Source organism: Cupressus sempervirens, chromosome 7 (assembly GCF_028749045.1).
Source record: "Cupressus sempervirens isolate cs-2001-9-10 chromosome 7, ASM2874904v1, whole genome shotgun sequence".
NCBI classification, from domain to species: Eukaryota; Viridiplantae; Streptophyta; class Pinopsida; order Cupressales; family Cupressaceae; genus Cupressus; species Cupressus sempervirens.
The window spans coordinates 346351755-346367147 of record NC_143124.1 but is presented as its reverse complement, the minus strand read 5'-3'; positions in this window follow the sequence as shown (position 1 = coordinate 346367147).

The following is a 15393-nucleotide window of genomic DNA, read 5'->3' as shown; positions in this document are numbered from 1 at the left end:
CATCCAAACATATCTTTAGGATAAAGATGAGCAAAACCTAGATGCCAGAATTTCAATTTTGACACTTAGTAAAATTTTGAGATTTTTGACCCAATCGAGGTCTGAAAGTCCGTAGCTCTGCAGGTCCACAATTCAGAGGTGTTTTGATAGTTGACTGCTAGTTCCAAAAATAGCACTTTCCATTCATTGAGAATGCATTCTAACAGCAGTTTAACTCTGACACACACCTATTGAAGGGGCAACTTCTATTCTTGGTGTCTCCATGCACTTCTACTTTGATTGATGGCCTCCTCCTACTTTCTCTCTCGTGCTTTCATTGTTTTTTACATGTAAAGGGCTCATGCATCCAAATAATGAATAAAATATGGATGGAGTCCCTCTAAGCACTAGTTAGATTATCAGTTTGTATATATTTAGTTTATTTTAATGTTTTAAAAGCATTTTATTACATCAAGATATCTCTCACTCTCAACACAAATTGAGGAGACAATTTCTTATAAATACCCCATTGTAAAATGTAACAAGGCCCGTCGTTATTATGCAATAAAATTATGCTTTTGGTGCTAGCATTCATAGTGTATTTTTTCTTGCTTGAATGTGTCATGGTTTTGTGGATTTTATTCATGAGATTGTGATTGAGCCAAAGGTTTATTGTGTTGTTTCTGGTTGTACAATCTTTTAGTTCTAATGTTTACTACAGATATATGAATTTTGTTGACATAGTGAGCTTGAGAAGAGATCATCTGATTTGTGTCTACATAGCTTTTTGTCTCGCATGAGCGCACTTTCCATGGCCTTGAGATTTGATGAAGAGTGAAACATTATTCGATTTGTTAAAGATTTGCACCGACAATTGCATCAGTGGATTTTAGGAAGCGTTGCTCCTATTTTCATTGGTTTCCTACTGATTTCTTCGAAAGTTTAACTCATAGCGTGTTGTGTTCTATAGCTTATGTCCATTTAGGAATTTCAATTTTAAGTTATTTGGTTTCATGTTATTTGCTTTTAGTTTTGTTATTTGCTTTCAGTTTTTTTATTTGCTTTGCTAACCCCTTGTTAGAATAGGACCTCATAGTAGCTGCATTATTAGAGTTGCATTCATAAAAAAAATAGAAAATACAAAAATATTGTTCTTTTGGTGTGATATTTTGAAATAGCGAACAGATTTTACTTCGATTCCAAGATAAAAGAGTTTTTAGAACTAGCAAAGGCCTCCTTGTGAACACTCACATTTATCTTCTACTGAGCGAATTTTGGTACATTGCAAGACAAACATTGAACTTTGGAGTGGATCCTTAAAAAGTTTTCTTTTCAAGAGAGGAATTACACTATGGATTCCTACTGTTAACCTCATGCAAAATGAATGCCTAGTAGGCTGCAAGTGGAAAGCTAGAGAAAAGGCAATTCTCAATAATTTCCCTTGTTTCTATAGTATTCCCGATGAGGGGTCTAAAAAATTTGAGATGTTTTGTTGGAGTGTGCTTCCTTTATGCAAGAATTATGTTAGAATATCTATAGATAAATGTCTCACTAAAGATGACATTATTACAAGTTGGAAAGAAATGAAATTAATAACTACCATGTTTGGCATGTAGACCGTTTAATAGATATATAGGTTGACCATGAAGAGGATTAAGATGATACAAGTGAAGTGGATGTGAGACATACAAATAAAATGAATCAATGGGAGTTTCTATCAAAAATGGGGCTTCCTACAAGTGGTGCGAACTTTAATGCCCTTGAAATGCTTGCTCGATGTGACTTTGATAATATCAACAAATAAGATGAATGTTCTATACTTCCACATTGGCACAACACTGCAGAGCATTTCATAAGTACAAACAAGGCATCACAGAGAGATGATCATTCCATATTACAAGAGCATGCACCATGATATCCATTATCTCCCAAATAAGAACTAAGACTTGCCATTCTTAAAGAGAATTATAGTGACATTTTCTCCAAACAACCCCTCCACATGATTAGACAAGGAACAACATGTATAGGGAAATCATATTCATGCAATGCATCAAACATACACTTTGGGTTTTAGCACTAAAAAAATTCAACTCCTTATTGTTTCTCCTACATGGATTTTGTAATTCAACATACATGCCTCAACAATACATGCTACCCTTAGAATACCAATAAGAGAATTGTACCCACTATGTGGACAATCTTTATTAGTGTTTCAAGAAGACATGAGACATGAAATACTTCCTTGTTGATAAATTTAGCTTCATAAGACCAAAACTACTTTTGAAAATAGATAATATATTGCTTGAAGCTTTTCCCCATCCACAAAAAATGTACTTTGGAGGTACGCATATAATTCTTGTTGGTGATTTAGCGCTACTACCCATTTCCATAGATAAACCAATCTATACATCATACTCAAATGCCAAATACCTTTGGGAGAAATTCACAATGATTATCAAATTGACAACCATATTTTTCCAACAATGTGACACTCAAACTTAAATTAACTTTCATCGACACAATGTAGAATCAACTAAACAAGATTGGAATATTTATTGCAACATACAAACAAAACACTATGTGTTTTTATGAACAAAGTGTGTTTGACTAGTCAATGTACCTACACTCTACAAAAAATCTATTTGGGATATACAATAAAAAAATGCTTATATTACTCATCTTCCTATTGCACTTAGTATTGCAATAAAAACACACCTACAACTAAACTTGGATAGTGATGTCGATCAACTTCCAAAAGAACTCTTGCTATGAAAATGCCAATGAGCAATGTTAACAACAAAAATTTGGATTCAAACATGCCTTGTAATTGGATCACTTGCAAAGGTGGTAGATATTGTGTATATGTTTGGTTGTAAACCCCCATAACTACCTCTATTATAAATGTAAATGAGAAAGTAAGTTCTAAGAGTTGGGGGCAGGCAGGGCGGGGGCGAGGGGAGGGGGGGGGGGGTGTGGTGGTAAAGTGGTTGTCAATTAGTACTTTAAATCTTATACCATAAAAACATTTCACCATTCATCCATCTCATAACTTATCAAATAATCTAAAATAACTAACCATGCATCACAACCATAACATAATGTAAATCAACACATAACACAAAAGATTTTGGCTACTCATAAACCCTCCAAGGAGAAGGTAAAATTAGGGTGGGGATGACACCCACAAATCTTCACTACTACAGCAATAAAGTGTGGCCAATTATGGCTACAAATTTTTGATCATAATCTATGATCATACCCTGTGAAAGATCTTCCCTGTTAAAGGCAAGCTTACAAGACTATTAGGTCTCACCTTGGTTAAAGGATTTCAACTCACAATTAAGTAAGCACTCTATTAGGAGATTTACAAAATTCTATTAGGACTACTTTATTAAGAGATTTACCTAGTATCACCTGTTAAAATGATTCAGTACTCAATCCTTCAGTTAGCACCCTTTTGCTAGATACTCAATCTCCTCTTTTCTAATTAAATCTTGATCCTCTTAATCGAATTTCTCTTCTTTGACCTTTCACTGCTTGTCTTCTTAACTGACTTTGTTCTTAACAACTAGTTCTACAATTTTGATCCTTCACTTAAGCATCCTCTCCATCATGAATGCCTCCTTTCACACATGATACTCCTCTTTGTATCTCTCTTCATCACTCCTCCTCCCCCTTAGGGATTACCTTGTTAAATAGGCATTTGGAGATGATCTTAGGTCATAATCAAGAACTCTTATTGATTATTATTGTTGTTTAATACTTCCCTTTTTCTCATTGGTTGCATGGGTTACCTTAGGATGCATGATATGACTTTTCCCTTATCTCTTAATATCAAAAATTAAAGATTATATCGGCCAAAAATGGTTTACATAAGTTTGTGTCATTACAAACTTGTATGTCAATTACTAGTTACTCAACATCAATAAACTTTTGATGCTTGGCCTTAATTGTGCTCTCTGTTATTACTCAGCCTCTAAATGTCTTGGAACATACTATTGCTCAAATCCTGAATCACTTGGCACATATTGTTTGCTCAGTATTAACTATTTTCTCAACACCTGAGTTACTCGGCACATATTGTTGCTCAACACATACTAATTTGTCATATCACTCGACATGTATTGTTTGAATGCTTATGTTTGGCATGCTCTATTCACTCGGCCTAAGTAGTAGCTCAGCTACAATGATGATTGACTAACTCTACTAGATAACGACTAAGTGTTTTGTCACTAACTTTGTCAAAACCTTAATGAAATCAACAATCTCCCCCTTTGATAGGAGCAGAAAAAACACTTTTTCATGGCATATATTATATTGTAGCATACATAATTCAAACAATCTATAATATCTACTTGGTCTCTATAAAAAATTTCAAAATTTGCAAAAATGTTGTCTCACAACCTTGTTTCGACCCCTGAGTAAATATTACCAAAAATTGTTCTCCTTCCAAAATATATTTCCCATGTTGTCTACCTTGACATAAAATCCACAAAATTCACAAAATCCCCCTTTTTTGACACTTATGTCTGTGAGGGTGGTCCACTTAAAGTGTATTTATCCAAAAATGTGTTGTGTATTGCATAATGATTTCTAATGCAAAATCCCAATTATCTCTAGGTGCATCTAAAGATTGGATCTAAATTTCCAAGTTAGCTGCCATGTCCACTAGGCCTTCTTGAGTTGAAAGATGGGAGTCTTCAACAATTTTTCTACAAAAAAATGCTAGCTCTTTTTGTAAAATATCCATGTGAAGGGTCAACATGGACTGATTAATGATCAATGTTGATCTTATGTTTACATCTTTAGCTTGCAACTCAGCAAGTATTCCTTGTGTAAAAAGTAATCTCTAAAAATGTAATTGACTGGTGCTAGGAGATGTCTGTAATGTATTTCTAGTGGACATTAGATCTCCTTGCAACCTATCAATAGTTTGTTGAGTTTCTTAAATAAAGAAATCAAGATTAGATAGTTTTGTACACAAAGAATATATATTTTCCTAGACTTTCTTCACATTCTCCATCATTTTGACAAGTCAACTTGTCTAAGTTCAATGGAACTAGAGGCTTTATCCATTACCTTAGTGTGAAACTTCTTCTCAAACCATTCCAATAACTTGACATTAGTCTCTATGTCCTTATCTTTTATCCTATCAACTATATGCACAAGTTGTTCAATGATAGGCTTATTGGCCAATGAATCTAAAATATCAAAAGCATCTACAAAAATATATTTAATATCATGCAAAATCTATTTTTGTTTATGCTCTCTCCTAAGATTTTCTTGCCTTGATTTGTGTTGCAGAGCTTCTTGGAGTACTTCCATCTCTTCAAGTGTGATTGTTGTAGGATTGAACTATGGAAACATAATCACTTCATCCAAACTAACATCCTCCAGTGATGTAGTGTCAACACTCTTGGATATGCTAGTACTTGGTCTTGATATTTGCAATGGAGTTGCTTGAGTACTTAGTCTTTGAAGAGTCTAATACCTGGGAGGTGATGTATTCACTGGCAAGGTAACTAGTGTCTATATGGCTACTTGCTCCTCTATTTCAATAGTCTTCTTATCCTCTTCTCCTTGTTCATCCTTCTTTTGATCTTCAATAGATTTTTTTGAGGTGGGTGTTAGGAATATCTTCCTTACCCTTATTCTCTGTACTTCCCTCTTTATCAATTACCATTACTACTAGTATACCGGAGTTTTGTAGAGTAGGAAGTGATATGTTTGGTGTATCTGCCTCTTTCTCTTTCATCAAAATGATAAATATGGGCAATGAAGATGGTTCCTTATTATCCTTTTCAAGCTCATCTATCTTCTCCAAAATCTTATCCTAACATATTATTTATTCTTGTGACTCTTTCTCCTTGACTTTTGTAACATGTGGTGGTACAATGGATGTATCTTTTTGTTGTTTCTCAATGGATTAAATTTCAGCCTTAGGAGATTCATCAACCCTATCTAATATATAATTTGCACATGGAATAGCTACAATAATGGATTCTTGTTGCAATTTCTTGATGTCATAATCACTGAGTGGATTAACATTCTATGTAGTATTGTCAGTGATGTCTTCAATAGTTACAAAGCCTTGTCGACTCTCTTTCTCTCCTTGTGGAAGATTGATGTTAGGAATGTTAGTATCTATGTCCTTTTGTGTGCCTTCCCTTATTTCTTTCTTCTCTTCTACTGCTTTAGTTGTCAACTCATAGATTGATTTCCAGACTAATGTACTTTGGGTTACCACCTCTTCAACTTGATTCTTTGAAATGTAAAAAGCCTTGTATTTTGGAGAAAATATCCCCTTGTACTTTTTTACAAAATTTTCAATCATCTACTTATCTCATTAAACATAACTTGTACTAAAGTAGCCTCCCTTTTCTGCCTTTTAGTCATCATACTAAATTTCCATTTTTGCTCTACTCTCTCATATAAACTTTTAGGTATTGAATTAGTGATTTCTAATGGAGTAGTCTTGAATGTATCAAATTTTTTTTTTGTCTCCTTTACCTAACTTATCAAAATCAATATATGGAAATCTTGATAGATCTGCATTATTCTTTACATTGAAACAAATATTATCTATATCAAATTAGGGATCGTGACCTACCACTTTGAATTAATTGATGTCGTCTAATTTTGTCTTCTCTTCATCTAATTCATTTGGAGTTCAAATCTCCTCCTTGGTTTCTTTGTAGGCTCACTTGGCTCTGTAGTATCATTCTTCCTCTTGCCTTTGGATTTTGTTTCTTTGGCTAGTGCAGTAGTTGCTTGAGTGCTTGACCTTATTAAAGTGCAATAGGATTCTATTCATTCTTCTTTGTGGTCTTCTTGGGCTTCTTACTTTTCTGTTGAGCCTTTCTTTTCTTTTTTGTTCCCTTTGTCTCTTCCTCAACTTCTTCATCATTAGAATCTTGATCTTCACCTAACCCTTGAGTTAATTATAAAGGTCCTTGACCTTCTTCCTCTTCTTCTTCACCAAACCACTCTTTAAGTTTCTTCATTAGTTTGTTCTTCTTCCTATCAATTGTAGTAGTCTACAAGTTGATAGTTATCCTTGCCTTTTCTTCTTCATAATTTCCAAATACCATAACATTCTTGTCTATGTCTTCTACTAGTAATGCAATGATGGCTATATATGATTCATCTACATTCACCTTGTAAGATAGATGTTTCAACCATCTCACCCTAGGAATAACTACCTATACATAAGTGTTGTCATCATTAACTAGGAAACAAACATCATTGTAATGTTCTCCACTAGAGATATAGATATTCTTGATCTTTGCTTCATTGACTTCTTGAAGTCTTCAAAGTAACTAGTCATTATTGATTCAAATTTTCTCCCAATTGATCAATGTAATCCCCTATCTACTAGATAATCAATCGATTGGCCTTCCATTTCAACTTTGCCAAATGTAGGAAATGTGTTTTGCACATAGAAAAATATACACACAAGAAGTGAGCCAAACTTACATGAGGAATTCTTGGGTTTCCTGATTGCTTCAAGGTTTTTTGATAGTTGTTGAAGTTGTAGCTTGTCTAGGTCATAACTATTATCTCTTTTAACAATCTTATAACCTAGGTCTACTACAATACATGACACACTATTAAGTTGGCTTGACTAGTAGAATCTATGTGCAATCTAATGTACAAAAAATGCAATAATGGGGTTTGTGATTGTGTCAATGGACATTCCCCTTTTGTTCCATATGGCTCTTGTAGCCTTTTCAATTGCTTTCTTTGTGTCACACCTCATGCTCTTAGGTCTATCTAGGGTAGGATACCCTATTACCCGATGAATGATTTGCTTTGTAATTTTGACTAGACCATTCTCCAACCATAACTAGTTATCATGTACTCAGCTCAAAAAAAAATTAATCCATTTTGTTTTGAAATTTTGCAGAAAATCTAGGGTATGGATTAACCCTTTATGCTCAACAATTTTGTTTTCCTCCTTCAGAATTTCATTATCACATAGCTTCTAATATGTTTCCCTTATCTCAAGGTCTCCAACCTCTTCAACCTTGCACATGTAACATCATCTCACATTGTGTATCATCAAGACTTTTGATGGAATTGTAGACAATGCACCTAACGGATCTCCCTTGAATGTTATCTCAGGTATGCTTTGAAACTTAGGAGGTTCACACACATCATTACTAATAAATTAAATATTTGTAACCTCTTTTCCTTCCTTCCTCTTTACATCCAAAGAACTTGCTTTCATTTTCACTTTCAAGGGTTTGAATATCACAAAAACAACATAAATTAGCACAAGTAAAATACCTTACAATCTAATGAAAACTATTGAGTAGTAGTTGAATCGCCTTTGTAGTCGTGTGAATTCTCTTTGCACAAATCACATGTTCCTTTTGATCATTTGGTAGATGAAAATGATTTGAAAATTTGACTAAATAGAAAGAAAACCTTTGCATTTAATGATTTTTACCTACACAACTATTAGCTCAGACAGTATAGGTCTTACATTGTGCTCAGTAAATATAGCTTACTTGACTATCATAGTAATTCCTTCCAATACTCGGCAAAAACATAGAGAATCTCAAAATGATAAAATTTCTCATCCTTCTAATAACTTAATTGCATCTTAATTTATGCTTAGAAATCATTTTCATACCGTAAATGCTTGGAACTAATGCAAAATATATCATTTCAAATGTCAATTCCATACATACCTTTGATTGCTTTGTTGGGGGTGATGTAATCACCTAATCCATTAGATAAAGTGACCTCATCTTGGCTTGATGTATTGCAATCTTCTTTCTTTATCCATGTTTTGTTCATCTAGATCTTTACCTTTTTAGCATCTACCTTTCCTTTACCTTTGTTGAATTCATTGCTTGGTGCAGGTAACCAAGTTAGGTAGTTTTTGCTTACATGACCAACCTTAAGATAGCTAAAGCATAAATCTCATTCAACCACCTTTTGTAATTGCCTCTAAAGTGTGTCCTTATGTATTTTTTAGGAACATGACCATATTCTTCACAATAGTGACATCTATACCTTATATTGTAATCCCAATTGTGAGAATTTCCATGATGATGCACCTTTGTTTGCTTGTTTGATGTCTGATTAGGCTTGGATCTGCATTCATATTCTTTGTGTCCATACTTTTGACAGTTGTAACAATATTCTTCAAATCTACTAGTGTTGATGGTCTTGATCCTACATTCATGTGCTTGATGTCCTTACTTCTTGCAGTGTCCCCTATATTTCTGCTTAGGGTTTTGATCACAAGTTTTACTTCTACAGACATTTTTTGTGAGACCTAATTTGCCACAATGATGACAAGTTGGTTTTTTGTTCATTCCTTTAATATGCCTTTGTTCACCACTTTTAGATGATTCTCCTTCCTCAGTAGTGGAATATCCCAATCCAACAGCATCACCACTTGTTCTTGGTGTCTCCATCATTTTTTCAAAGTACTTTATGGCTTCACTAGGCTTATTAGTCCTTTCATTGAATTCTTTCTATATTTTCAATTCATTCTACACTAGGTCATTCTATGATTTCAAAGTTACAATCTCAACATCTTTCCTATTTAGTTCTTGATTTGCAAGCATTGGTTGATTCATTACATCCAGTTGCATGTTTGCACTTAGTTTTTGCACATTTGATGACTTCTCCTCAAGTTTGTTTGCCAGTAATATTTTATCTTCTTCAATCATGACTTTATCTTCCTTGACTTTCTTTTCTAGTTCACATATCTCACACAACATTACTAATTGAGATTCTTGTTCCCTTTTCAGATTCTTGACTTCTTCATTTAGGACACTGTTCTTTTCCATCAGATTTTTTATTGTTGCATCAAATTCTTTGGAGTTCTTGTCTTCATAAAATATTGTAGTGTCTTCTTCTTGATATTGAGTGTCATTTTGTTGAATGGTCAGATCCTTTCTTCTCTTTAATGATTGTTGCAGGTCATCTCTTGCCTCCTTCAATTGATGTAGTGAAATCTATATTTCAATCTTCTAGTTCTCAATAGTCTTTCCTAATTTGTAGACTTCCATCTTCAAGATCTTACCTCTCAAGTTGTCAAACTTTTTTTTTAGAGAACTTAGCTTTGATATCAATTGTTGGAAATGTAAATGGGAAAGTAAGTTTAGAGGGGGGTGGAGTGAAATAGTACTTAAATCTTATACCATAAAAACATTCCACCATTCATCCATCTCACATCTCATAACTTATCAAATAAGATGAAATAACTAACCATGCATCACAACCATAGCATAATGTAAATCAACACATAACAAAAAAGGTTTTGCTTACCCAAAAACCCTCCAAGGAGAAGGTAAAACAAGGGTGGGAATGACACCCACAAATCTTCACTACTATGGCAATAAAGTGTGGCGAATTATGGCTACAAAATTTTGATCATAATCTATGATCATTGTTAGAGTAAATAATTAATTTACTAATTATTTATTATATTTACTTAAGATTACTTAGGTAAATGCATTTCATTTATTAGTTGTAGTATAGGAGTTTGTTATAAGTTGTTGACAATATGAGAGTTTGTTCTCTCCTAAGTCATACTTATCCTCTCACCTTGTTCGAGGACTTTCCACCTCATGTGGATGTATGCTTAGTTGTCACACTTATCTCCTAGCGTCTTCTAGCTTGTTCTAGGAGATTCCTCGAGCTCTTTATATTCAAGCTCCCTCATTGTATTTCACATAACAATATCACATTTTGCATATTGTAAATACATATTTTCTTGTGTTGCAATATCTTGTGGTCTCTCATGTCTGTTTAGAGTTTTTCCCTTGCTCCACACTCTTCCTTCCTTGGCTTCCCTTTGATAGGTTATTTGCATGTAGGTGATCTTGGGCATCTTTGAAGTTGGATTTTATCAACCCCAACATGGTATCAGAGCCTCCCTACTACTGCTTGGTTGAAGGATTTTTGAAGCCATGATTTGGAGTCACAAACCCTAGTTTTTTTGTGCATTTTTTCTTCAAATTAGGGGGACAAAAAAAATTTGGAGCACATTGGGCCCAAACAAACATTGCCATTGGATCCAGAAGGCCGTTTGCAGTCAGAATTCATATAAAACTTTTCATTTTTGGAGACAAAGCTTCGGAAGGCAAATTTTTTTACTTGCAGGGCTGCCATACGGACTGTATGGATGATTTTTGGCAAAAAAAAATTTTTTTAATAATATTCGACTGCTCTACCAATGCGTTGCTAGGTAGCCATCGCACTTAGCTAGCCGGCCACAACAGTCGGCTGAGCCACCACAGAGCAACCCGGCCCGACCACCGCCGATGGGCCACCCCACCTCTGCAGGTTCTCTGCTTTTTGCGCTTGTTCCTACCTCTGACTTCGGCTGCACCACCTCCTAAGTCTACTCTGATGGTTGTGCCCTACTTCGGTGGTGGCTATCCCCTGCTCACCATCTATACATATGGACTCAATCTGCGACAATCGCGTGGACACTACATGCACCAACGTTTGACACTTGGCATTCCTTTCGCACAGTTAGCAGCAAAGTCAGTGTCTACGTCAGTGCCCGACAGGTCAGCAGCACAATCACTCACATGGAGTTTATTGCCACTTGGTAGAGTGCAGGGGTGGCACGTGGCTTGGGTGCCACATGGCACCTTGCCATGTGGACCTGCCATGTCACCCCTGCCATGTCAAATTTTGCCATGTGGCTACCACATGGACCTGCCACGTGGCGTGTCACGTGGCTTCTCTTTTGCTGCGATAGCTTCTGGGCTGTCAAATTTAAGCTCATGAAATACTGATGTCATCATGACATCAGCACTACATCATCATCCTTCTTGCACCTCTCCTAGGTCCTTTTTGACCTACCTTCATTTTTTTAGCCATAACTTGAGCATACAGAGGTATTTTTCTGATCCAAAAGAAGCACCGAAAAGTTGGTTCCAAGATGGAGACATTAGTGTAGGTATTTTTAGGTTTTGATGCAGTTTTATACTTTTTTTGTAGTCAAAGTCTAAAGTCCTATTTTTGACTCTTGCAAGCTTTTCTTTTGCGTCCCATGTCAGTTTTTTGAAAACTTTATATTTTTGGAAAGCTGGTTTTGTCACCTTTTTAGAAATGTAGTCTTTTTCCTTAGATTTTGGCCCATGCTCTTTCTAGATCATTTTCCTGACATGGTTTCCTTTGTTTTGGGCTTTATGTATATGCACTGAGGTAAAGTGCCACTTTTGCATTTCAAGTTCATGAACATTGTTTTTGAGTCAGTTGTACATGCACTATTTTTATAAAGCACCATGGGGGGATAGTTGTTTTCTATTTTAGGCCTTCTCCCTTTGTCAAGTGAGTGTCCCTTCCATGACATTAGCCCATGCAGAGTCAGTTTGACCGTGTCTTTATGGGTGTTTGTACCTCTTCCTCTCTCGTCGTTCTTGGTTCGTCTGCAGGAGATTTTTGGCCCACATTCTCAGTTGCATGTCATCTCACCCTGTCTGCATTAAAGGGGGGTTATGCTATTATTCTAATGTATCCTTGGTTTGATGGTTCAATAGTGGGAGCTATGTATTCAGTGGTTGATCCTATATACAAGGTGATTGCAATGGCTGGCTACCTATGCATTTCGGTGAGATGGATTATCTACCATATAGACACGCTTAGTTCGTGCCTTCTTCTTCCTTGGAGGTTCTTCAGATCATCAATTTTCTTTCTGATGGCAGATTTTGTGACTTCTTCATGCTTCAGTGATGCTCTTCATGATCACTTTCTTGTTCCTATTTGCGAAGACATTCCCCTAGTTGGAGGCTTCTTCAATTCTTCACTAGGTGCTTACCTCTTTTTGGGGGAGGGTTTTTCCCACGTGGTTTTCTCTCTTTCCCTATTTTCAGAGGTTGCATCTTTTGCATTTGTACATGGGTACCTAAAATGGCCTGATTGCCAAGACCCATTCTACTTTTCATCTTACTTTTGTGAGCTTAAGGCATTTCCCTAAGTTGCACTTAAGGGGGGGTGTTAGAGTAAATAATTAATTTACTAATTATTTATTCTATTTACTTAAGCTTACTTAGGTTTATGCATTTCATTTATTAGTTGTAGTATAGGAGTTTGTTATAAGTTGTCGACAATATGGGAGTTTGTTCTCTCCTAAGTCATACTTATCCTCTCACCTTGTTCGAGGACTTTCCACCTCATGTGGATGTATGCTTAGTTATCACACTTATCTCCTAGTGTCTTCTAGCTTGTTCTAGGAGATTCTTCAAGCTCTTTATATTTGAGCTCCCTCATTGTATTTCACATAACAATATCACATTTTGCATATTGTAAATACATATTTTCTTGTGTTGCAATATCTTGTGGTCTCTCATGTTCGTTTAGGGTTTTTCCCTTGCTCCATGCTCTTCCTTCCTTGGCTTCCCTTTGACAAGTTATTTGCATGCAGGTGATCTTGGGCATCTTCGGAGTTGGATTTTATCAACCCCAATAATCATACCCTATGAAAGGTTTTCCCTATTAAAGGATTACATGACTATTACATCTCACCTTGATTAAAGGATTTAAACTCACAATTAACTAAGCACTCTATTAGGGGATTTACAAAAGTCTATTAGCAATACAATGTTAAGAGATTTACCTAGTATCACCTGTCAAAATGATTTAGTACCTGATCCTTCAGTTGGAACCCTTTTCCCAGATATCAGATCTCCTCTTTTTTGATTAAATCTTGATCCTCTTGATCAAATTTCTCTTCTCTAACCTTTCACTACTTGTCTTCTCAACTAACTTTGTTCTTAACAACTAGTTTTGTAATTTTGATCCTTTACTTAAGCATCTTCTCCATCATTATTGCCTCCTTTCACACATGATACTCCTCTTTGTATCTCTCTTCATCACTCCTCTTCCCCTTTAGGGTTTACCTCTTTAAATAGGCATTTGGAGATGATCTTAGGTCATAATCAATGGCTCTAGTTAATCATTATTGATGCTTGATGCTTCCCCATTTCTCATTGGTTGCATGGGTTTTCTTGGTATGTGTGATATGACTTTTTCCTTATCTCTTACTATTAAAAATTAAAGATTATGTTAGCCAAAAATGGTTTACATATGAGTTTGTGCCATTACAAACTTGTATGTCAATGACTAGTTACTCAGCATCAATAGACTTCTGATGCCCAACCTTAACTGTGCTTTCTATTGTTACTCAGTCTCTGAATGACTTGACACATACTATTTCTTGGCTCCTGAATCACTTGACATATACTATTTTCTCAACATTCACTATTTTCTCGACACTTTAGTAACTCGGCACATATTGTTTCTTGACACATACTAACTTGTCATATCAATTGACATGTATTGTTTGAACACTTATGCTCAACATATTGTATTCACTTGACTTGCTCTTCTCACTCGACCTAGGTAGTAGCTCAATCGTAGTGATGACCGAATAACTCTACTAGATAATGATTAAGTGTTTTGTCACTAACATTGTCAAAACCTCAATGAGATCAACATCCTCTATATGTGGTTGTCTGATTATAATGGCCCGCCTCAAGACCAAGATGACCCAAAAATTTTACCTATAACACCTCTAACCTTGGGTAATCATAGACAAATACCACCATCCCTGTCATGGGAACTCATCATACATAAATCCCAAGGATTGACGCTTTAGAAAACAACAATTGATATTGGTACAACAAAATGAAAAGTTTTGACTCTTATAGCTATATCAAGAGTTAAATCACTATATAACCTTTGTATAGAGCCACCATTCTCTTTACATCGATATTCAAGAATAAAAAACAATCCATATACAATTATAAGAAAAAAGGAAGAGTCTCGATTACAACAAATATCACTATAGTGTGAAGAGGTACAAAATATCATACTTTCACTTAATATATATGTCTCTATGTGTGTTTACTTCATCAATTTTATAATTGGCTAAATTTATGCATTTCAACATCATCTTTTTCTAATGCATACAATTGTTGTGTTATGAGTATGGTGAAAAGATACCCCTTATGGCAATGCAATACAATTTACTAATTTATGCATATTTGCATATATCTAATATTGACTATTAATGTCATTGTTTGCTATATTTCTATTGTATCGAATGTGTATCAAATTGCTGGCATCTATTATGTTTATGTTGAATGAAAATAATTATTAAATATGTGTTTTTTAGAGAAACTATTGGTAGCATGTTTCTCTCATGAGGGGCGGAAGCTAAATGTGCAGAATTCTTTGTCTCCCTCTAGCTTATAGAGAATAACCCAGTTTAAGCTTTGAAAGCATGGAGAAAATAAATAGAGTTAAGGAGGCCAAGAAATGATATGGTGAGCAATCATTAGATCTTCAAGCTACCTGGGCCTACACATTTGACCACCATCAATAGGTAAGCAATGTAAAACTACCATTATATTTTGTTGCTCAACTTAAATATAA